Here is a 23,566-nt window from a genome sequence, read left to right as displayed (position 1 = left end):
ATCAATGACAGGGGGTGATCAGGGAGTGTATATGGGTGATCACCCGCCTGTCATTGATCACCCCCCTGTAAGGCTCCATTCAGACGTCCGCATGTGTTTTGCGGATCCGATCCATGTATCCATGGATCCGTAAAAATCATTCGGACGTCTGAATGGAGCCTTACAGGGGGGTGATCAATGACAGGGGGGTGATCACCCATATACATTCCCTGATCACCCCCTGTCATTGATCACCCCTCTGTAAGGCTCCATTCAGACGTCCGTATGATTTTTACGGATCCATGGATACATGGATCGGATCCGCAAAACACATGCGGACGTCTGAATGGAGCCTTACAGGGGGGTGATCAATGACAGGGGGGTGATCAATGACAGGGGGTGATCAGGGAGTGTATATGGGTGATCACCCCCCTGTAAGGCTCCATTCAGACGTCCGCATGTGTTTTGACCAGGTAGCAGGTATATTAGACGCTGGCAGGCTGGAGATCCACTCGCCTACCTTCCGTTCCTGTGAGCGCGCGCGACTGTGTGCGCGCGTTCACAGGAAATCTCGGCTCTCGCGGGAAGACGCGTATATGCGTCCACCCAGAAGAGCAGGGCCGCCGGCAGGACGCAATCCTGAGTACGGCGGTCCGGAGGTAGTTAAACAGCATGCAGAGTCACAAACAAACATCTCTTCTACCGTAGTGTTATAGGAACATATTGTGTAGAATACTAGGGAATTTGATCAGGGAAAGTATTTTGAGGGAGTGAGGGGCTGGGACACTATGCTTAATAATACAGCTGCTGCAGAACCTCACTCTTGCTGTTCTGCGCTACAAAACCAGCCAACCTTAAGTTTCTACATATTAGCTTTCCTCTAATAGTATTCTGCTGCTGAACAATTGCACATTTTTTTCAGTGCATTATATACAGTATATCCGGTGTTATTAAACGTGTTGTATTACAGCAAAAGCATTTTACGGCAATAACGCCATTTTTATACCAGTAAAATTAAATGCAAATTTAACTGTAGACAGACATATTACCGCCCTTCCTGCATCATTATATTGTTGGTGTGGTGGGGAAAATAATCACATTACAAGCTTGCAATGTGTGTTTTACAGTAGAGAAAGGTCTTCTCTAAAAATGAGTTTTTAAATGCAAATAATACAGTAGTCAAATCTTACACTAGCCTCTCCTGCATCATTACGTGGTTGGTGGGGAAGAATAATCACATTACAAATGTGTAATGTGTTTTACAGTAGAGAGAGGTCTTTTCTGAAACTGTGCTTTTAAACGCAAATAACACAGTAGGCAGAAATCTTACTGGGACCAATACTGCATTCTTCCCAAAGCAAATTGTCAATAGCAGTATACACTGTGTCTTCTTTTTTTCTTAAGAGGTGGAAACAAAACACCAGCATGCCCTACTGTAGATAGTCAAGAGAGTCTCCCTCTTGATGACTTGTGTGAGAGCAGCCAGCGTTTGTACTGCCCTGAGGATGTGGTTCAGGGGGAGGCGGGAGACCCCATGCATAGCGGTGTTAGTGGTGGTGGTGGTAATAGAGGCACCCATAACCACGATATTGGCGGTGGGGGCAATGGTAGCAACAGTGGCACTCTGGGAAATCACATAGCAGGGAGTCAGGAGGGAGATGAGGAGTTAAAACTCTAAAGATAACTGTGTTTAAGACTGGACCTGGGAACTGGATCAGGGTGCAGAGAAGGAGATAACATACGAAGAGGAGGGCTGTGGCAGGGGAAGCAATAAAGAGCAGAGGCAAAGTATTACCAGAATCTCCCAAACTGCCAGGACCAGATGTGCTTTGAAAACGGGTGATAACACTGATACTGTGGGTGCAGCAGGCCGTAAATGTGCCACACCTTAGCCAGACTCGGCTGCCACTAGCTCTGCGCAAGTATCTCCCATCTGACAGTTTTTCTCCACCCTACCAGAAGACAATAACATTGCACTGTGCAAGATCAGCTATCCCTGCCTTGTACACATGATGGAGAGGTGCATGCCACAGTGGAGACCTGGGGCAGCTATTATAGGCAGAGACAGTACATGTCTCTCACAACCCACTGGGTCAATGGTTTTTGCGGTAAGGCAGCACCCCAGCAATAAGGCAAGATCCTTTTGACACCTCCACATAGGTTGGATCAGAGGACTCCAAGTGGATGCAGAGATTATTTATTAGGAAAAAATCTCAACGCGTTTCGGGGCTTATAATTAGAGATGAGTGAATCGAAGTTGACAAAGTGGAATTCGATCTGAATTTCAGTTTTTTTATTCGATTTGCACTGAATCCGCATTTCCTCACGCTTCGTGGTAACAAATCAAATTTTTTCCTAAAATAGCTGCTGCACGTGTGAGGACATGGAGCAAGAAACTCTGGGAAGGTGGGATCACCCATAATGCTATGCATGCAGCCAATCAGCAGTCAGCCAGTCCTGTGATGTCACAGCCCTATAAATAGCCTCAGCCATCTTGGATTCTGCCATTTTCCTGTTTACTTAGTGCAGGGAGAGACGTCAGCAGGCGCTAGGGACAGTGGTAGAAAAGAGTTCATTGTGCTGAAAAAACGATTTACAAGTTCAGAGAAAGATTATTCAAGGTGTAGGAAAAGGATAGGGAGGAATCATTGCATAGCATTTATGTAGAACAGGGTTCAGTAGGGGAGGTTACAGCCTGGGTAATAGGAACAATCCTATTACACCTTGCTGCACTGACTGGGGATCCAAATTGCCATTATACAGCTCTGTATTTCCAGCAAACCGTTCTTGTTATTAGGGTGCACATGCTGTTTGATACAGCCATTAACAGGGTTTATTACAAGGAAATATTTCTACCTCTTATTTGCCCTTGTGTGGTGCAGTTATATTCTAAAGCATTTTTTGGCTTGTATTAGTGGAGAAAAGGGGCTTATTAGCCCTTGTGTGGTGAAGTGTGAAAATTACAGCCCTTTTTGGTGTGTATTAGTGGCAAAAGAAAAATATATTTGCCGTTCAGTGGTGCAGTTATATGTTCTAAAGCCCTTTTTGGCATGTATTAGTGGCAAAAGAAAAATATGACATATTTTTTCCCCCAAAGTGGGGGAAAAAATGCCTTTGCATTTTATGGGGTGAATACTAATGAGCACTTCCATTATGGGAGCGCTTACTAGTACCGGAGGACCAGGAAGCGGTGAAGGATCTGTACTCACCGCTTCCTGGTCCTCGGCTGTCTGCTGTGCAGTGGCTGCACACAGCATGAGGGCGCTCTGGGACCTCACGCAGTGTGCGCCGGTTCACAGCACAGCCGACGGCGGAGGAAGACAGAGTGCAGGCAGTGAGAAGCGGCTGCGTCCAGGAGCAGGAGAGGTAAGTGGTTTATTTATTTTGTGATCTGGAGGCTGATCAAACATGGTTGGGGGCGGCTGAAACATGGTTGGGGGCGAATCAAACATGGTTGGGGGCTGATCAAACATGGTTGGGGGCTGATAAAACATGGTTGGGGGCTGATCAAACATGGTTGGGGCTGCTGAAACATGACTGGGGGTTGCTGAAACATGGTTGGGGGCTGCTGAAACATGGCTGGGGGCTGATCAAACATGGCTGGGAGCTGATCAAACATAGTTGGGCACTGCTGAAACATGGTTGGGGGCTGCTGAAACATCGCTGGGGGGCTTCTAAAACATGGTAAGGGGCTGATCAAACATGGCTGGGGGCTGATCAAACATGGCTAGGTCTAGAGGTCTAATGAAAAATATTTTTTTCTTATTGCCCCCCTCTAAAACCTAGGTGCGTCTTATGGGCCAGTGCGTCTTTTAGGGCGAAAAATACGGTATTTGCCGTTGACCGGTGCAGTTATATGTTCTAAAACCCTTTTTGTCGTGTATTAGTGCAAAAGAAAAATATATTTGCCGTTCAGCAGTACAGTTATAAAGCCTTTTGTGGAGTGTATAAGTGGAAAAAAGAAAAATATATTTGCAGTTTAGCTGTGCAGTTATATGTTCTAAAGCCCTTTTGTATCGTGTATAAGTAAAAAAAAATATATATATATTTGCCGTTCAGTGGTGCAGTTCTATGTTCTAAAGCCCTTTTGTATCATGTATAAGTGGAAAAAATATGTACATATTTGCCGTTTAGCCGTGCAGTTATATGTTCTAAAGCCCATTTGTGGAGTGTATAAGTGGAAAAAAGAAAAATATATTTGCCGTTCAGCGGTGCAGTTATATATTCTAACGTCCTTTTTGTCGTGTATTAGTGGCACAAAAAAAGTATTTGCCGTTGTGTGGTGAAGTGAGAAAATTACAGCCCTTTTTGGCATATATTAGTGTGGGCGGAAAAGGGCTTATTAGCCGTTGTGTGGTGAAGTGAGAAAATTACAGACTTTTTTGGGGTGTTTTAATTTCCTTTTTTTAATCTATTTGATTTAACAGTATGTCAGACAGAGAAGTGCCAGAGGCCTAAATGTTTCTGGCGCAGGCATAGGTCGCAGCAGGGTAAGGGGGCGTGGCAGCAGGAGTCGCAGTGAGAGGCCTGAGCTCCCGGTGTCATCTAGTGGTCGTGTCTTGACCAGCAACCCAGCGGTTCTTGAATGGTTGACTCGGTCATCCACTTCGTCCCAAGTGACATCAGACACACATCAGTGACTCCCAGCCAAGAGTCGGTGGGTTCATCGACACAAACCTTAGTTGGCATGGCCCAGGAGCAGGCCCTGTGCCCTCACCTGTCCTCAACCTGCCTCTGTCCTTTTCTGTTCCCTCAGCCAGAGAAGTATTATATGATGTAGGCTCAGTCCCACTATACAGCGAGGACGAGCTACTAAAGGACAGTCACTAGCTACTGGCCAGCCAAGATGTGGAGGAGACATCCGTGGCTTCCTCCGCTAGGTGGGCAAGTAGTGATGAGGAGAGTGGCGTGGGAGCTGGTGTTGTGAGCAGTGAGGCTCCTGACCCAGAGACCATTGAGGAGGATATCAGTGACGTGCAGACAGTACTCGATGATATTTATTTAGCTGATCGCACTTAGGAGCCGGGTGAATTAAGGGCTTTATTGCTATCGGGGGAAGAGAATGGCAGCTTATCCGTGAGGCAGCGGCAGAGCCAGGAAGTCGCTAGCCTGGTGGGAGTCAGCAGGGTGGCAGCAGTGGGAGGTCGGTAGTCAAAGGCAGTTAAAGCATGGATAAGTCCTTTTTTTGGGTGGGGCCAATGTTGTCTGTTTCAAGGTCGGTTTGAGAGGGCAGATGTCTGCCTGTACTAATTTATCCTTGAGGTTCTGAGGTCTTTTGTAGCACATTCTAATGGAGTTTTGGAATTCTCAAATGTCCGGATATGATTGTTTTAGGATAGGCCAATGTTTTTGTATAATAGATAGAATTTTTGGTATTATGGGGTGATGGGTAACTATCAATGGAAGATGAGGAGGCGGGGAAATGGTGTTAGTGGCAGATGACCTAATGGGAGTGGGAAGTCGTTCTTTTTTGAGTAGGGAAGTTGGGTAGCCCCTCTGTTTGAATTTTTGTGACATCTCCTCTAAACTAACAGGGTCTTTGACTATTCTGGAAACTCTTTCGATTTGTGAGCGGGGTAGTGATTTTTTTGTGGTGTGTGGATGACAGCTTGTGAAATGAAGAAGAGTGTTGTGGTCCGTAGGTTTTCTATGTAGGTCGGTAGTCAAGGTTCCCTGTGGTGCCTTGATAACTATTGAGTCCTAAAAGCTTATGGAGTGTAGATTGGTATGGGAGGTAAATTGTAGGTCCTGGTCTATTCCGTTGATGTGGAGGAAATTTAAGAAGGAGATCTGGTCACCCAATCAATTAGATGAGATTGGGGTGTTGGTTACAGCTGCCCTGCCCTATAAAAAACACACACCAGTTCTGGGTTTGCTTTTCACAAGAAGCATTGCCTGATGTGAATGATGCCTTGCACAAAAGAGCACTCAGAAGACCTACGATTAAGAATTGTTGACTTGCATAAAGCTGGAAAAGGGTTATAAAAGTATCTCCAAAAGCCTTGCTGTTTATCAGTCCATGGTAAGACAAATTGTCTATAAATGGAGAAAGTTCAGCACTGCTGCTACTCTCCCTAGGAGTGGCCATCCTGTAAAGATGACTGCAAGAGCACAGCGAAGACTGCTTAATGAGGTGAAGAAGAATCCGAGAGTGTCAGCTAAAGACTTACAAAAGTCTCGGGCATATACTAACATCCCTGTTAGCGAATCTACGATACGTAAAAAACTAAACAAGAATAGATTTCATGGGAGGATACCACAGAGAAAACCACTGCTGTCCTAAAAAAACATTGCTGCATGTTTACAGCTTGCGCAAGAGCACCTGGATGTTGCACAGCAGTACTGGCAACATATTCTGTGGACAGATGAAACCAAAGTTGAGTTGTTTGGAAGAAACACACAACACTATGTGTGGAGAAAAAGAGGCAAAGCACACCAACATCAAAACCTCATCCCAACTGTGAAGTATGGTGGTGAGGGAATCATGGTTTTGGGCAGCTTTGCTGCATCAGGGCCTGGACGGATTGCTATCATCGAAGGAAAAATGAATTCCCAAGTTTATCAAGACATTTTGCAGGAGAACTTAACAGAAGATGGGTGTTGCAACAGGACAACGACCCAAAGCATAGAAGTAAATCAACAACAGAATGGCTTAAACAGAAGAAAATACACCTTCTGGAGTGGCCCAGTCAGAGTTCTGACCTCAACCCGATTGAGATGCTGTGGCATGACCTCAAGAAAGCGATTCACACCAGACATCCCAAGAATATTGCTGAACTGAAACAGTTCTGTAAAGAGGGATGGTCAAGAATTACTCCTGACCGTTGTGCACATCTGATCTGCAACTACAGGAAACGTTTGGTTGAAGTTATTGCTGCCAAAGGAGGTTCAACCAGTTATTAAATACAAGGGTTCACATACTTTGTCCACCTGTACTGTGAATGTTTACATGGTGTGTTCCATAAAAACATGGTAACATTTAATTCTTTGTGTGTTATTAGTTTAAGCAGACTGTGATTGTCTATTGTTGTGACCTAGATGAAGATCAAATCACATTTTATGACCAATTTGTGCAGAAATCCATATCATTCCAAAGGGTTCACATACTTTTTCTTGCAACTGTATCTGTACCATGTTATGGCATGTGTTTGGAATAGGTAATTGGGGTCAATCCAGTCATTCTCAAATTTGGCCATGAAGGAGTTAGCATAAGGTGGCACTACGTTCGCGCCCATCACGGTCCCCTTCCTTTGGATGTAGAAATTGTCCCCAAACATGAAGAAGTTGTGTTGTAATACAAATTGTAGTAGTTGTATGCAAAAGGTCTGGGCGGATGGGGATGATTCAACAGTAAGTAGTAGTGTTGTGTTGGCCTGTATACCTTTCTCATGTGAGATAGAGGTATACAAGCTGTTGATGTCAAGTGTTACAAGCATGCTGTCAGGGGGTATTTTTTGTATGTTAGAAATGATGGATAAAAAATGGGAAGTGTCCAAAAGGAAGGAGTGTGTTTTTTTTAATTAAAGGGGTTAATATTGTTTTGAGAAATATCGATAATGGTGAGAGTAATGAGTCTGTGGAGGCTAGGATGGGTCTTCCGGGTGGGTGAGTTAGATTTTTATGGAATTTTGGTAATGTGTAAAAAACTGGTAGAATAGAAAGTAATAGAATAAAAAGTTGTAGGTAGCTTTGTCGATGGTTCATTTTTGGAGGTGATGGTCAAGAAAGGTGGCAATATATATTTTTAGTTGAAAAGTAGGATTGTATTGGACCTATTCGTAAGTGGTTGTGTCTCACAGTTGTCTTTGAATTTCTTGGATGTAGGCTGTAGTATCCATTATTACTATTGCGCCCCCTTTATCAGCTGGTTTAATCGTGATTGATTTGTCTGACTGTAGGGAATTGAGAGCAATCTGTTCCTCACTACTAAGATTTTTTGGAATGTGTAAGGTGTCTCTTTTTAAAGCTAAAGTATTTTGAGTAATTTTCCGATCTATGAGGTCAATGAATGCTTCAACCCCATGATAACTCTTAGGAGGCATAAGATTGCTTTTATTTTTAAGGCCTAGTGATTAAATGGATAAAGTGGTAGAAGATGCATTAGGTGGGGGTGATGTGGTTTGTTGCAAGAAATAGGCTTTTAATCTAAGGGATCTGTAGAATCTATTAAGTTCTTGTTTGAGGGGAAAATGATGTAAGTTGCCGTATGGGCAAAATGAGATAAGCTTAGTTCGGCAGGAGAGAGAGTTCGTGTTTAGATGTTGACAACGAGGTTCCTACCTGTGACCGAGTCTGGATGCTGCTAGGATTTAGGTTGGTGGGTGCCCTTCCTTTGGCGTAAGCGTGTTTTTTTCTTCATAGTCGATGACCATGTCTGGGAAAAAAACATTGTAGACAATAGCCTGTGGATCTTTCGCTGCCTGAAGAAGAGGACGAGCAGTCTCCATAGGTAGTGTTGCCATATCCCTTGGTAGTGTCTTGCCATTGCCACCGGTAAACTCTGTCCTGTATCGCAAATAAACTTTGTACATTTGGTGTTTTCTAGATATTTTTTGTGTTCTTCTAGCACTTTTTCTGTCTTTTTTTCTTTAATTCTGTCCGTTTAGCTCTGGAGGTGGTATATAGTAGTTGTGTTTCAAAGATTTTTCTTTAGAATCCTGGATTGCTTTTTGGAGGAGTTCAATGCTGAGGACAATGATATCCAATGAGCATTTGTATATGATGGTTTCAAATTTATTACAATATTCAGTATTAGAAGGAAATAGAGTCGGGTGGAGATGGACTCTTAATCCTCTGGGAATCCTCTTATTTTTGTAATATTCAGCAAGGGTTGTACAATGCAGTTCAGGGAGATAAGCTTCTTAGACTCTCGTTCCAAATCTTGTGATATTCGCTGTGGGGTACGTGTAGGAACTCACTTGGTACTGTGACTTGGGAGACAATATTTTCTGCCGCTGTGGTATCGTAGACATTCTTTCCTTGTCTACATATTTACATATCTGCATATAACAAATAAGAGGTCAGCCACCTGTCTGCGATCTGGCAACAACGCAACACATTCACTAACTTAGCATCTACGATAATGTGCCAGTTCCCTGACTGCACTCAATAGCATCAGTGGACATGCGCCCGCCCACTGTGACATCAGACGTCCTGCGATGTGCACCAAATCACCGCCCCTATTTGAACCCAAGCAGGGGAAAGCACCCACTGACCACCAATGGATCTATAAACTTATTATATATATCAGTGCCACCCATCCTTAACATTGTACGCTCCATATATATATCTTATGACCCAAATATGTCATTACCCTTACTGTGGCTCATATATTCCATTGCACTCACTATGGCTGATGTATATATCTTACTGCTCTTCCAATGGCTCAGATATGTTATTGCCCTTCCTGTGACCTATACGCGCTACTGCTCTTCCTATGACTGACATATCAAGACACATAATACCTGCACAAACACAGAACCCGACTAAGTACAAAAAGCACAATTACTGCTCGTATAGAAAGTCACTAGATATATGTGCATGGCTATATATGTATACTGACATGATACCTACCCTTTTAAATAAACAGTCATTATAAAGGCAAAAAATGCTGCATATATAAGAATCTGTCTCTCTGAGAATTAAGCCACTGGATATATAGGTGTACGCTGTCACTATATTTACCTATGGTCATACTATGTCCATTTTAATTCCACAGGAATCCTCGTTGATCTTACTTCATCGCTCTAAGAATTTGATGGACTGTTTTTTTGACACCATGTCCCATTTTGAAGCCACCGTGATGCACCCCTAGAAGTAGAAACTCCCAAAAAGTGACCCCATTTTTAGAAAACTAAACCCGTCAAGGTATTTAAAACTGATTTTACAAACTGTGTTAACCCTTTAGGTGTTCCACAATAATTAATTGAAAATGTATCTGAAATTTCAGAATTTCACTTTTTTGGCATATTTTCCATTTTAATATTTTTTTCGCTAACAAAGCCAGGATTAACAGCCAAACTAAACTCTATATTTATTTCCCTGATTCTGTAGTTTACAGAAACAGCCCATATGTGGTCAAAAACTGCTGTTTGGCCACACGGCAGGGCGCAGAAGGAAAGGAATGCCATACGGTTTTTAGAAGGCAGATTTTGATGGACTGGTTTTTTGACACCATGTCCCATTTGAAGCCACCATGATGCACCCCTACAGTAGAAACTCCCAAAAAGTGACCCCATTTTAGAAACTACACCCCTCAAGGTATTCAAAACTCATTTTTACAAACTTTTTTTAACCCTTTAGGTGTTCCACAAGAATTAATTTAAATGGATATGAAATTTCAGAATTTCACTTTTTTGGCAGATTTTCCATTTTAATCTTTTTTTTTCTGCTAACAAAGCCAGGAATAATAGCCAAACTAAACTAAATATTTATTTCCCTGATTCTGTAGCTTACAGAAACAGCCCATATGTGGTCAAAAACTGCTGTTTGGCCACACGGCAGGGCGCAGAAGGAAAGGAATACCATATGGTTTTTAGAAGGCAGATTTTGATGGACTAGTTTTTTGACAATATGTCCCATTTGAAGTCACCCTGATGCACCCCTAGAGTAGAAACTCCCAAAAAGTTACCCCATTTTATAAACTACACCCCTCAAGGTATTCAAAACTGATTTTACAAACTTTGTTAACCATTGAAAATGGATATAAAATTTCAGAATTTTACTTTTTGGGCAGATTTTCCATTTTAGGCTCCTTTCACACTAGCGTTCGCTGGTCCGCTCGTGAGCTCCGTTTGAAGGAGCTCACGAGCGGACCCGAACGCAGCCGTCCAGCCCTGATGCAGTCTGAATGGAGCGGATCCGCTCAGACTGCATCAGTCTGGCGGCGTTCAGCCTCCGCTCCGCTCGCCTCCGCACGGACAGGCGGACAGCTGAACGCTGCTTGCAGCGTTCGGGTGTCCGCCTGGCCGTGCGGAGGCGTGCGGATCCGTCCAGACTTACAATGTAAGTCAATGGGGACGGATCCGTTTGAAGATGCCACAATGTGGCTCAATCTTCAAGCGGATCCGTCCCCCATTGACTTTACATTGAAAGTCTGGACGGATCCGTCCGAGGCTATTTTCACACTTAGCTTTTTTTTTGCCATTTTAATGCAGACGGATCCGTTCTGAACGGAGCCTCCCTCTGCATTATTATGAGCGGATCCGTTCAGAACGGATCCGCCCGAACGCTAGTGTGAAAGTAGCCTTAAAGGGGTTCTACACTTTAACAATTTTCTGTTTCATTCACTCTCCCCTGCCATGCCCTGCAACTTACTAATTTACTTGTTGTTCCGATCTCATCTCTGACCGCCGATGTAGAAAGCGGTCACGTGACTTTCCTATAGCTGACGTCACGACTACGTTACAAAGCGGTGGGAGGGCCGGACTTCTGCATTGAAGGAATAGGAACCTTCTGTGCCTGCGCTCTTTTTTACTGTCCATCGTGCGTTCTGCATGTAAAGCAGATTCGCCCAACACTACCTCCAATCAAGGGACAGTAAATAATGTTCTGCACTTTCATCATATTGACTGCCTAATCATCAGGCAGTGAATATGATAGAGTTACTAACAACTACAGTTATAAGCTGCGATCATTATTTCTAAGTTAGTCAGCCTACACAATAAATATTAAAAAGTATGTCCTACATTTATATTTTAGCTACATTTACATGGTGGATAAAATAGTATATATATATATATATATATATATATATAGATCCATAGAAAGATTCAGGCAGCACTCCCTTCAGTGCAAATATAATAGTGCAGGTGCCCGCGGTGGTCCCTCGATATGGGACAAATTCAGTAGAAAAGGAAAGTCCGCAGCACTCCTTTAAGTAAAAAAGTGAAATTTATTCACACATGTCAGACAACGTTTCGGTCCTCTCACAGGACCTTTTTCAAGTCAAGTGAACAAAAAAGTGCATAGTGCCAAAGTAAATACAACTCTACAGCATGACACAATCCATTATCAGCCAATAGAGTACTAGTGCACTCCCATTCATGGGTGGACTACAATTCATATAATTAGCTCCATCTGTCACCGTACATACCAACTTCAGTCGGAGTATATCAGTGATACATTCAATAATAATTCATCATCATATGTGTACATAAGTGTATATAATAAAGTGAACCGTGCAATTTAAAAAAGTCCTTGACTATATTACCTTGCCTCAGGCCTGATGGAGAACCGAGATAGTTTGTGGAGAAGGCGTCTCTACTTGTGTCGGAACACGCCACTCATCCGCGTCCTCTGCTCCTTACTGCGCATGTATTCAACCCCCTTCTGTTCACGCAGCTTCTAATACTCCTACGTCGCCTCTACGGTGGAAACCAGCGTGATGACGTACGGTCGATCACGTCCAGGCGCCGCGCACAGACAAGTCTGCGTCAGCGTATAGACAGATCGTTCGCGCCCCATCACGAGTCCATATCCACCATCTTACTTCAGGCAATGTTTTTGGGCAATAATCTCATGCCTCCATAACTCCCATATTTATCTCTTATTTATTTGAGATAAATATGGGAGTTATGGAGGCATGAGATTATTGCCCAAAAACATTGCCTGAAGTAAGATGGTGGATATGGACTCGTGATGGGGCGCGAACGATCTGTCTATACGCTGACGCAGACTTGTCTGTGCGCGGCGCCTGGACGTGATCGACTGTACGTCATCACGCTGGTTTCCACCGTAGAGGCGACGTAGGAGTATTAGAAGCTGCGTGAACAGAAGGGGGTTGAATACATGCGCAGTAAGGAGCAGAGGACGCGGATGAGTGGCGTGTTCCGACACAAGTAGAGACGCCTTCTCCACAAACTATCTCGGTTCTCCATCAGGCCTGAGGCAAGGTAATATAGTCAAGGACTTTTTTAAATTGCACGGTTCACTTTATTATATACACTTATGTACACATATGATGATGAATTATTATTGAATGTATCACTGATATACTCCGACTGAAGTTGGTATGTACGGTGACAGATGGAGCTAATTATATGAATTGTAGTCCACCCATGAATGGGAGTGCACTAGTACTCTATTGGCTGATAATGGATTGTGTCATGCTGTAGAGTTGTATTTACTTTGGCACTATGCACTTTTTTGTTCACTTGACTTGAAAAAGGTCCTGTGAGAGGACCGAAACGTTGTCTGACATGTGTGAATAAATTTCACTTTTTTACTTAAAGGAGTGCTGCGGACTTTCCTTTTCTATATATATATATATATATATATATATATATAGAAAAAGAAAGTCCAGCGGGAGCACCAACATAAAGAGTGGGTGCAAAATCCAAGGGGGATGACGGCAGTCCCCAATAGTATAATCGAAGAAATAGGACTGCACTCCGGATATTGATGAAAAAATCAAGTGGTTTTATTCACCCATAGTATGGCAAATCTTGCGACGTTTCAGCTCTTGCGAGCCTTTCTCAAGCATAGAGTAAGTGAACACATATAAAGCGTTACAAAAAGTGTTACACCCATCGGGGTGTGGTTACAATCAACTTAATTACAGACATGTGTTACAATTTTAAAGTGCATGTTTGACATAGTAACTAGTGAAATACGTTTTTTCATATCAGGATATAGTTCCTTTACATACAGAATAAAAATATATCCAGGACCAGTGTTCCAGTTAGAATCATAAAGTGATATAAACATACTGAATAGGGATCCCAGGAAAAGACTCAGCAAGCCATGGAGCCCACATATACCACCGCGTATCTTTAGCGTCTCGGTCTCATCAATGCGCATGCCCAGAGTGACGACATCATGTGAGTCGCCGTGTAAGATTGGTGCGCATGCGTTCTATCCAGTAACATCTCGCCGCACCATCTTGGTTAATGGAAAATAGCCCCAAGTGACAGCTCTGCGCCCATCATATAGATGGTAGCTAAACGGAGTACATATCCTCCCAATATATATTAAGAGCCATAACTATAAAACAAAATTCATAAAGAGTGTTGCAGACCGCAGCAGGGATCTCCTACAGAAACCAGCATCAGGACCGGGGTCCCCACCTCTCGGGAAGGACACCGGACCGTGGGGTCGTACACGTCAGGGGGGGACATCTCCATGCACCCCACCGACGTGTCTGGCCCTCTTGCTGGAAATAAAGCAGTCTGGGAGGGGTAATCCCTAACCTTTACAAAGAGCAAAAACATACTGGAGCTCAATGATATATCTGGAGTAGCGCATACACCATAGGACGCTGTAGTTGGTACTGGGCTGCACCGCTTCCATTGAGTCAAAGTCCAGGGGTCCGTACCCAGCACTGTGAGGGTTAAAAATTCTAAAAGGCAAGAAAAAAATTATATATATTAGTTTCCAAATCTGTCAGTTGTGCAATTGCATATATTACTTTCACAATTCTGATGCACCTGTTATATACGTGAAACAGGTGTATCACATGCATGCGTGGAAAGGACGGGCAGGCAACAGATCAACAGACACCTATCTAAACTCTACATTTAATCCTCTGGGGTGCAGAGTATCTAAATCATAAATCCACCTCAGTTCTCTTTTCTTGAGAATTGCCAAGCGGTCTCCACCTCTCCTTGGGAGCTCAACATGGTCAAGTATCCAGCATCTCAAGTCCCGCTCGGAATGCCCAAGGGACGTAAAATACCTGGAGACTGGTAAATCGGCACGTTTTTTTTCTTATTGAATTCCTATGATTATTCAATCTTAGTTTTAGTTCTGTAGACGTTTCACCGATATATATTAAGTTACATGGACATGCTAGCACGTAAATCACATAAGAAGATGAACAATTTAGGTGAAACCTAATGGGATATTCTTTATGTGTGGTAGGATGTATAAAGGATCTAGATTTGCATATATAGCAACAGTTAACACAATTGAGACATGGATAACAACCATGTCCCGATTTAGACAATGTTCGTTGTACGCTGATTTTTTTAGGGCCTACATCCGCTCTAACCAAATGGTCCTTAATATTTTTACTTTTTCGATATGATAGGAGAGGAGGGGAATTCAACTCAGGTATATCTTTTATGGACCTACTGAGGATGTTCCAATTATCCTTTAGAATACGTCCCATCTCCACACTGCACTCAGAATATGTGGACATGAAAGGTATTCTGCGGGTCCTCTGTAGGTTAGAGGTGATTTTCTTAGGGCTATTCTGCAGAACGTCATTTTTTTGGGCAGACAGCAATCGGTGGGGATAACCCCGTTTTTTGAATTTATCTACCATCATATCCAATGTGGATATTAGCTCAGTCTGCTCAGATACTATGCGTTTAGCACGTAGAAATTGTGAATGTGGAAGATGTTTAATTAAACTACGAGGATGACTACTTTCGTATCTTAAAGTGGTATTCCTGTCAGTTGGCTTGACATAAAGGCCTGTATTAATCGAACCATCAACCAATCTGACATTGGTATCAAGGAAGGATAGTTCAGTCTTGGAGTAAGACACCGTATACTGGAGGTCAGAATCAATGCTATTTAAATATGTATGAAACTCAGTCAGCTGCACTTCTGTGCCTGACCACAGGAGGAAGACGTCATCTATGTACCGCCACCACCCAATAACATACTGAAAGTGGTGGGATACATAGATGAAGTCCTCCTCCATGTGCTGCATGCAAATATTTGCGTATGTGGGGGCCACGTTGGACCCCATCGCAACGCCACGTTTTTGACTGAAAAAGGTATCCTGGAAAAGAAAATAATTATTTTCCAGAATAAGTCTCAGCAGGATATTAATAAAACATTTGGAATGTTGTGTAATAGACGATCCATCCAGATATTTATTCACAGCAGAAATGCCCTTCTCGTGTCCTATTGACGTGTATAAAGATACAACGTCAAAGGACACGAGAGTAGCAGTCTGCAACTCAGCTGTATCAACTGCTCTCAGTTGCTGTAAAAAATGCCCAGTGTCCTGAATATATGATTTACCGGCCGTCGAGAATTCTCGCAAAATCCTATCAAGAAACAGTTGATTGTAACCACACCCCGATGGGTGTAACACTTTTTGTAACGCTTTATATGTGTTCACTTTCACTTACTCTATGCTTGAGAAAGGCTCGCAAGAGCTGAAACGTCGCAATATTTGCCATACTATGGTTGAATAAAACCACTTGATTTTTTCATCAATATCCGGAGTGCAGTCCTATTTCTTCGATTATATATATATATATATATATATGTGTATATATATATATATATATTAACACTGGGCAGCACTGCGGTTTAAATGTGTAAGCGTGGACTGCCAGCGGCTGCGGGGGCAATCCACCTCAGAAAAATCGATAAACATAAAAAATTCTGCAGCACGTCCAGGGCGTAAAATCAAAGTAGTTACTTTTATTCACCAGACAACAACGTTTCGGTCCACTTGCTTGGACCTTGCTCTTTAATGCTTGAGAAAGGTCCCAACAAGCGGACCAAAACGTCACTGTCTGTTGAATAAAAGAAACTACTTTGATTTTACGCCCTGGATGTGCCATGGAATTTTTTATGTATATATATATATATAATTTAGATTTTTTTTTTAAACTTTGTGTGTGTGTATATATAAAAAAAAAAAAAAAAAAAAAAAGCAGGCCCCATAGAAATGAATAGGGATGCATGAAAATCGCAATCATCCACAAACAAGTGCGGATGCGGTGCGATTTTCACGCATGATTGCTAAGGAGACGAGGGATGAGTTACCCGGGACCCTATTTACTTTATTATTTTCCATTATAACATGATTATAATGAAAAATAATAGCGTTCTTTAATTCAGAATGCTAAGTAAAAGTTTCATTCTGGGGTTAATAATAAAAAAAATTTAACAAGCCCGGCTTCACGATCAAGTAGATGAGGTGAGTTACATTATTATAATTTTTTTAAATCCCACAATTAAATTTTACTGAGCATTCTGAATGAAAAAATGCTATTATTTTTCATTCTAACCATGTTATAATGGAAAATAATAAAATAAAAAGAACATCGATCCCAAACCCAAACTTCAGTGAAGAAGTTTGGGAATGGGGACCATATTCAGTTTTTCCTCACATGTGTGAAAAATGCATTGCACTCGTGCGGAAACAAACTGAACAACGGAACGCAATCGCACTCAAAACTGACTGCAACTGCGTGCCTACTCGTACGATTTTCCCTGAACATACCTGCATCGCATCCAGCCCTCACCCGCGACACCCGTCTGAAAGAGGCCTAAAAAGTCACCAAATTGACTTCCCATGTGGAAAGGCAAGCTCAGATGTGAAATCTGTCTAATTAATAGAGTCCACCTGTGTGTAATTAATTCTCATTCTGACTACTGTAGTTTATTGGTGACCAAAATGCATGGGCACCATCCATGCGGTTGCTGTCTGTGGACTTGGGTTCATTCATTTGAATGGGTCCCGCAATCTACATCCGTTATGCAACATTCACATGGAAAGGCCCGTATACTGGGTATCCACACATCTATTTTTTACACAAGTATGTGGTCAGTGTTTAAAGGTGTTCTGCATTTTTTTTTTAACTGATGATCTATCCTCTGGATAGATCATCAGCATCTGATCGGCGGGTGTCCGACGCCCGGGACCCCCGCCAATCAGCTGTTTGAGAAGGTAGCGGCGCTGGCAGTAGCGCCGCGGCCTTCTCACTGTTTACTGCAGGCCCAGTAGGGTTCCCACCTTTCCCAACAAAAAAATACCGGGCAAGTTAAGCCACACCCCAAAGGGGGTGTGGATGTGGTGCGTGGCTTAACACAGGGTGTGAAGTTGCTGGCATGCTGTGGCTCCCCAGGAATATTAAAGCCCCCATTAGCTCCCCCAGTAATAGTAATGCACTCAGTAATAGTAATGCCCCATTAGTGCCCCCTCAGTAATAGTAATGCCCCCATTAGTGTGCCCCAGTAAGAGTAATGGCCCTATTAGTGCACCCCGGAATGAATAATGCCCCCTATTAGATCCCACCCATTAATAATAATGCCCCCAGTAAGAGTAATGCCCCCATTAGTAACCCCCATTTATAGTAATGTAGCCCTCATCCTCCGGGAACTGTCACTCGGGGCCAGCACACTGAATGTAGAGTGTTGTGTGAGAGTCCGGCAGCTTTCCTGGGCCTGGTAACTGAGACCGGGGGAGAGGTGAGGTGATAGGAAAGGAGTGCAGCAGAAGAGCCAGGGACGGGAGGAGTGCAGGCCCGCGGCTCGTCTTATTGTTAAACGGCTTGATCTGGGAGTGAGAGCGGCTCAGTCCCGGCGTCCGCCATGCTGTGGGGCGAGGGTTTGCTGGTCTCCTTCATCAGCATCTTCGTGCTCCTGCTCCTGACCACCCGCAGCCCCCAGCTCTCTGGCTTCCAATACATCATGACCGGCGGCCTCGTCCTCTTCAGGTTCAAGCTGGTCCCGGAGTCCCGGCCGCTCACAGCTCGCCGCCGCTCAATCACCGCCAGCTGTCAGGACCGTGAGTGAGCAAGTCATACAGTCTGCACTGCAGTTTGAAATTACAAACCCGGACTGTCCGGGTCACTCCCGTACGGGTGGCAACCCTAAGGCCCAGTGACATCACGACTAGTTTCAATGGCCTGGGCGCCGCTAAGCTCTGTTCACTTAAATGGAGCTTAGCCGCGCCCAGGCCAGTTGATACAAGTCACCGTGCTTGCAGTAAACAGTGAGAAGAGCGCCGCTACCTTCTCAAACAGCTGATCTGCAGAGGTCCTGGGTGTCGGACCCCCGCCGATCAGATGCTGATGATCCACCCTTTAATGCGGACAGCATACTGACGCATAAGAAATCTAGGTTGTGTTCACATTTCCTATAAATTTTAAGTTCCATGCATAGTTAAAAAAAAAGGGAAGCATATACAACTTAGATCTTTTTTTTGGACCTAAAGTGTCCCTGAAACTGCATGGAGCTGTAAAAATCATGTTGAGAACACATATAGCATCCATGGTGCGTTTTTTTCACTGAAGACATATAGGAAAATGATTTTTAAATAAATTTTCAGCTTAACAACGACAATGGATTATGGATGACACATTAAGGGTAAAAACGGACATACAGATCACATACAGATCCTTCATGGATACTTACACAAATTAAATAATGTAATACGGGCATGGAAATGAAAACAAGGTCTAAGTACAGCAGTTCTTTGAAGGCCTGAGAGGTTTGTTAGAGAACATTATCATTTAAAAAGCATCATGAAAATCAAGGAACAAACCAGACAGGTCAGGGATAGTTGTAGTGAACTGTAATTCAGAGTTAGGTTTTTAAATATTATCGAAAGCTCTGAACATTTCGTGGAGAACTGCTTAATCCATCCAGAAAATGGAAGGAGTATGGCACAACAGCAAACCTACCAAGATGACCATCCAACAAACATGACAGCCTGTACAACCAGTTGTAAATTATTTTAAAAAATAAAAATAAAAACATGCAACCTTGATTGTGTAAATTAGATTTCTTTTTTCGACTTTTTGCTTCTAGGTCTATCTATTCAGACCATATTTCGGAAAATTAGGTAAACAACAAAATCTATTAAAATATATACAAACGCAGGAACCCCTGTCTTCTAGCAGAAGGTAAATCTGTTCAATAGTTCACATTAGTAAGCTAGGTATTAAAATTAATATGTTTACAATAAACTTTTATATATTTTTTGTAATTTTAAATTTAGAAAGCCTTCCTGTATTGTACAGGGTTGTACATCTAGCAGCTCTAAAAACTATCCAAATATTAGCCTTCATGCATTTCCGAGTCAGCAACACAAAATACGCAAATGGCTTAAACAGACTGGACAATTTGAAGATAATCTTAAGGCAGACGCTTTTCCAACTGTTTTCAACCAATTGAAAATTACTGAATTGCACAATAATAAAGAACAACTCTGTTCAGGGACAGGTGAAGCAAACCCTATTCCCTGCAGTAAAACTGTGACAACAACAACCTGTACTGTATCATACGTGGCTTGTTCCACCATTATGACAACTACTTGAACAGCGAATTATACCTCAACCAGAAGTAGGCTAATGTCTTCTGTACAAACATTACACAGTTTGGTTGATCCTGTTCTTCTGCCACCCCCCAAAAAAATTAAAACTCATCACATTTCAAAACTTACGGGGACAACAGGCAGCATTGGGTCAAACACCAGTCAGTGTACCAAGACAAATTCATTACCACAAAGTCTACAAAACCAGGCTTCCTCTTCCAACACTTTAAAATTTTGTCTAACAAAACCGCCTCCATATGTTTTCATTAAAAAAGTGGATAAAGGGATAAACACGGACCACTTTATAAGTAAAAAAAACTTTGCGGTTAATACAGACCACCATAGAAACAAGAAAAATATTCAAACACAGACATTGATCCAAAAAAAAACACCGCAAAGTTCAGTGTAATTTGGCACCGGTGATTGACCATGAAGCTACAGTTTCAATTATAGAGCCTGAAAACTGGCCTTGAGAAGCATCATCGCATTTGAAAGAAGATGATGATCGCAGGACATCGTCAAAATTTTCAAGAAAGCAGGAGTATACCGAGGAGATTGATTTCAGAGATAGAGAAAACATTATTCCTAATTTTTGCACCGGTGACGATAAAATCGCTACTTCTACACCTTTTAAAGATAAAAAGTGTAATTCTCAACCTTATTGTTTTTTTAAGGAACATGATTACGCATATTTTTCTTGGTTAGATGAAGGATCATCTGATTGTGTACCACAAGCAAGGTATTCCATTATCACCAATAGAGCCAAGCATTTCCCCCTTATCACCGTTGCCTGACAGCAATGGTGTACCAGACAGTGTAGACACTTCTTTGGATCAATCGTTTTTTTTTTTTTTTTCATTTGATAAAACGGGGGCCACACTTACAGATCCCAGTGATGACAACTTTCATATTTCCAAATGCAATGATGATCCTGATGACAGTTTTTTTTTACCTCTTCCAAAGATGAAATTGAAAATAAAAACAATTTTGTGGATTTAAACACTGATTGCTCAAATCATGCCATAGAGGAAAAATTTGTTGTATTTGAATGTGAATTAAGGAAATTATTAAAGATGGTGAAGTGTCAGTCAAAAAAAAATTGTCAATGCAACCTTGTGGCGTTCAAGAAGCGTTATACTGGCAGTATGATTTCTGTAGAAGTAAAATGTTCTAATGGACATGAAATAAAACTTTGGAATGCACAACCGAAACATAAAAAGCAACCATTGGGGAACGTTTTAATGGCATCTGCTGTCCTTTTAAGTGGGCTGAGTTTTCAGAAGACTACACTATTCTTTGATATTTTGAAGCTGTGATGTATTGGCCAAACGACATTTTTCAAAAATCAAAGGAAATATATTTTTCCTGCAATTGATATCCAATGGAAAAAAGAACAAACTGCAGTCCTAGAGGAGTTGAAAAATAAAAAATGGTGTTTGATAGGGGATGGGCAGTGTGATTCACCAGGGTATTCTGCTAAATACTGCATCTATACCCTGATGGACTATGAATCAAAATAAATTGTTTCTTTTTCTGTAGAACAGATTGTTTCTCCACTCACAGCAGTGTCTCCACTCACAGCAGTGTCTCTTGAAAAAATTGCATTTGAAAAAAATGTGGACTATTTGATTAACAGTGGAGTTGATATCAACATAATTGCCACTGATTATTCATAAAATAATGCGAGACAAATATAAATCAATTAAGCACTAATTTGATGTGTGGCACATGGCAAAGTCTATTGGAAGTAAGGTGCTGGCTGCCTAAAAAAAAAAGGAAAGTACAATTTTGGCAAATTGGATACAAACAATTAAAAACCACCTATGGTGGTGTTCACGACCCTGCGGTGGGGATGGAGAGCAGCTAGTAACGAAATGGAAATCATTACTGCACAATGTCGTGAATGTACATGAGTGGTGTAGTCCCGACTCCTACAACTCATGTCTACATCCTCCAATAGTCCCACCAACTGACGAAAATACAAAATGGCTTTTCTCAAAATCTCCTACCTTTAATACCCTTCAGGCTATTGTTGAGAACGAAAACTTTATTCGGGACATAAAACAACTGACTGCACACTGGTGAACTTGAAACTTACCATAGTTTATGCCTCAAGTACCGACCCAAGCGCATTCATTTTTTTTCATGATGGGATGTTGGCACGCTCACAACTGGCAGCCTTAGATCCCAATCACAATGTTAAAAGATCTCTTGCAGTGATAAAAAAAATCTGTAAGTACAGGCGACCCAGTTGGCACCAATCGTCATCGACTTCAGTTTTCAAAGGCAAGAAAATCGTGGGTTATTAAAGCTCTATATGCGCCAACAAGTCAAGAATTTATGACAGAAATAAATGAAGAATTGATGAGAATAGTTAGTGAAGAAACTGTCCCAACATGGAGGTCAGCTAGACTGGACCTCCCAGCAAATATAGCATCCGTGTCTGAACCAAACAAAAAAGAAATGGTAAGGCAACATGAAACTCGATTTTAAATTTCGTTCATGGCGTTCTGAAAATACTTAAAGAAAAACAATTTTGACTACTATTAAAAAATTTCTTAGTTTCTCCAGTATTAACCCCATAGGGACACAGCCTTATTTCACCTTAAGGACCAGGCCATTTTTTGCAAATCTGACCACTGTCACTTTAAGTGCTGATAACTTTAAAACGCTTTGACTTATCCAGGCCATTCTGAGATTGTTTTTTTCGTCACATATTGTACTTCATGACACTGGTAAAATGAAGTCAAAAAAATTATTTTTTTTTCACGAAATAATACCTAATTTACCAAAAAATTGCAAAAATTTGCAAATTTCAAGGTTTCAGTTTCTCTACTTCTGTAATACATAGTAATACCCCCAAAAATTGTGATGACTTTACATTCCCCATATGTCTACTTCATGTTTGTAGCATTTTGGGAATGATATTTTATTTTTTGGGGATGTTACAAGGCTTAGAAGAAGACATGTTTACACTTACTTTCAATTATATGGGGCTGAACCACAACGGGGCAGTTAAAGGGGTTGTAGTATTGATGACCTATCATCAGGATAGGTCATCAATATCAGATCAGCGAGTGTACAACACCCGTCAACCTCAACGATCAGCTGTATGAAGGGAAGGCGCAAACAGTGTGCACGTGCCGTATCCTGTCTCTCTTCCTGCCCACTGCTGCTATGTCTATAGCAAATCGGCAGTAGAAAAGAAGAAAGAAGAGAGACTGCATGTGTGTGGTATTTATTCTATAATCAATACAAAATTTTGTCTTACCTGTTTTCAATTCTTTCAAATTCTTGTTGGGTCATTCGGGTGCTGGCTTGAAGAATCTCAATTAAAAAATCTCTTGAGTGAATCCTACTTAGAAATCCTTCATGCTCTATTACACAGCGTAGACCTTCTCAATTATAAAGCACCAAGGGTTTAGGTGGTTTTCCTCGGATACCATACTTTTTAGTCTATCCAGGAGTTCTTGGAAACCCTAAAGAATAATACAGAGAGAATAGATAAAACGGAAAAGGGCATCTTTAGTCAAATCTGTGCTCTTGAAACATGGATGACCTGTTGCTTGTCCTCTGCTC

At 42.0% G+C, this 23,566-nt stretch overlaps 1 protein-coding gene across 1 annotated transcript in view; it reads right to left on the bottom strand.

Moving 5' to 3' along the window:
- Window positions 1–8,323, bottom strand: part of KLHL32 (kelch like family member 32) — a 390,488-nt gene extending 382,165 nt beyond the window's left edge. The window contains exon 1 of the mRNA XM_044291884.1: window positions 8,260–8,323. The gene's annotated coding sequence lies outside the window, so the exon portion shown is untranslated. The remainder of the gene's footprint in view (window positions 1–8,259) is intronic.
- Window positions 8,324–23,566: the final 15,243 nt, after the last annotated feature.

Source organism: Bufo gargarizans, chromosome 4 (genome assembly GCF_014858855.1).
Source record: "Bufo gargarizans isolate SCDJY-AF-19 chromosome 4, ASM1485885v1, whole genome shotgun sequence".
Taxonomy (NCBI): domain Eukaryota; kingdom Metazoa; phylum Chordata; class Amphibia; order Anura; family Bufonidae; genus Bufo; species Bufo gargarizans.
The sequence above is the reverse complement of the archived record's forward strand: the minus strand, read 5'-3'. Positions and strand labels throughout refer to the sequence as shown.